Genomic DNA, 2452 nt, shown 5'->3' on the forward strand with positions numbered 1-2452 from the left:
ACGGAAAAATCCGTCGACAATTCAGTGCGTAAATAATGGCCTAACAATTAGTATAAGAAACGTCAGTCAGAATTTGACTAGATGATAAATTGTATTTGCTGATAAGGTCATTGTATCGACCATAGAACTTACGAAATGATGACTTCAAACGAGACTGCTGATATTCTTGTTTCATCAAGTTGTTTGTCAATAATTTACCTCCTTTTAGAAATTGTACATACGTAGAGCATGCTCTTGTGTATCGAATTTACTTTGATATACGACCAGCATTGTGTATACTGACCTTTGACTCTAGAACTTCTTCGCTTTTTAAGGGGTTCGCACACTGCTGCCCTTGTTCCTTGCGGATGACTGGGTGTTGTCTCGGGTTTGCTTTCCTCACCCCGTTTTTCCTTTCCTGGATCCTTTTGTTCAAGAAGGAATTGATCCTAAAAAACGCTTTGTCGACTGTTGATATTTGTCAACTTTCTTTCCAACTTTGTTGGCCTCCTGGATCAATTTTAGTTGATCGGCAATGTTGTCTCGAAACAGAATTTTGTCACAGGAACCTGGTTAGAACACAAAGATCTATACTCCGTGTTTAAATCAGGCTTGATGTTGCTCCTTCTAAATTCGTTCATGTCATTATTGGCCATAGAAACGAGAACGACAGCATCCATAAAACTTTCGATAAGCGGTGAAATTTCCTCATTCTCTCATTTTTGATCTTTTTCCACCTTTTTTTCAATACATTGGCAACCGGTCCAAGAGCCAGTAGAAGAGACGATTAGAATTCGACATCTTTTGATCTTTTTGTATTAGTCAATATCTTCCTTCAAATTTCAGGATTCACCCGCGCAGCTGAGAGATACCCACAATTTTCAGGTCGAGGGTTCTTTTCTAATCTATCAGTTCTTCTTTCATCATCTTTTTGGGTTTGCCGATCACGAACAATGGATTTTAAAATCTTGGAAAGCTCTGCATTAACAGAAGGGACCGTTTTTTTGGTAGATGTGAATATGTCTCAAAGTTTAGACAAAATTGAAGTATTTGATTCTGCCTTTGCCTCTTCTTTTTCTCGAGAGGAATTTTCATCTCCAGTGAGATCAACTTGGGCTCTTCAATAAAGGTGTCATTCTGCACATTAGTTGATTTAATTTCTTCAAATACCAATGACTGGAATTTTTGAAACAACTTCTGTTGTGATTCTATCAGACGCTTTATAGAATCGGACAACGACTCAGGAATAGATTTCTGTTCTCTAAAGGAGTACTGGTACTGGGTCAGAGATTTTGAGGACTACCGAGATTTTTCGGGGCATTTACCACCTCGTATGTTTTTCGACTTCAAATTCCTTTGCAAGTCTTTGTATTACCGAGAAGAAGATTTTCAAAGAATTAATGCATTTTCACTATATAATCAATAGAGCCCCGCCCTTACACCAGAATCCCTGACCCTGGGGCCATGAAATTCACAATTTTGGAAGAGGCACTCTTGTTCATCATAACTATGTAATTAGTTACTTTATTCCCAGGAGCAGAGAAGAAGATTTTCATAGAATTAATGCATTTTCACTATATAATCAATAGAGCCCAGCCCTAACACCAGAACCCCTGACCCTGGGGCCATGAAATTCACAATTTTGGAAGAGGCACTCTTGTTCATCATAACTATGTAATTAGTTACTTTATTCCCAGGAGCAGAGAAGAAGATTTTCATAGATCTAGAATTAATGCATTTTCACTATATAATCAATAGAGCCCAGCCCTAACACCAGAACCCCTGACCCAGGGGCCATGAATTTCACAATTTTGGAAGAGGCACTCTTGCTCTTCATAACTATGTACTTAGTTTATTTAATACCCAGGAGCAGAAGAGATTTTCAAAGAAATAATGCACTTTCACTGTATGATCTATATAGCCCCACCCTAGCACCAGAACCCCTGACCCTGGGGCCATGAATTTCACAATTTTGGTAGAGGGCTTAATGCTTATTACAATGATGCCAATAGTTTGACTGCTTGATGTCTACGAGTAAAGAGGAAGATTTTTAAAGATTGCATTATTTTTGGTGGTTTAAGCCCCACCCCTCAGGCCCCGGGGGGCAGGGACCATGAAATTCACAATTTTTGTTCCCCTTCACCCATAGATGCTATATGCTAAATTTGGTTAAAATTGGTTGAGCGGTTTCAGAGTAGAAGCTAAAAATGTTCAAATGTTAACACACGACGCACGCCGACGGACGAGAACGGATAGCAATAGGTCACCTGAGTGACCCAGGTGACCTAAAAACAAAAAAAAACGATGACGAGACACTTTCATTGGTCTGGAGAGAAGTGTCATTTTTTCAGCTGAGTAGGGATCACGAAGGCAATAACTTAAATGTAAACTCTAAAAAGAATTTAATGAATTTAAGAAAAAAAAATCTCAAAATTTTTCATCCATTCCCTAACAAAAAATACCATAGTTAACT

General features: G+C 38.5%; 1 pseudogene; it reads right to left on the bottom strand.

Moving 5' to 3' along the window:
* Positions 1–291: 291 nt before the first annotated feature.
* LOC133198560 (uncharacterized) lies at positions 292–1360 on the bottom strand (annotated as a pseudogene).
* Positions 1361–2452: the final 1092 nt, after the last annotated feature.

The sequence above is a fragment of the Saccostrea echinata genome, unplaced genomic scaffold, assembly GCF_033153115.1.
Source record: "Saccostrea echinata isolate AGI-Se365-2 ecotype Australia unplaced genomic scaffold, CSIRO_AGI_Sech_v1 ptg000033l, whole genome shotgun sequence".
Taxonomy (NCBI): Eukaryota; Metazoa; Mollusca; class Bivalvia; order Ostreida; family Ostreidae; genus Saccostrea; species Saccostrea echinata.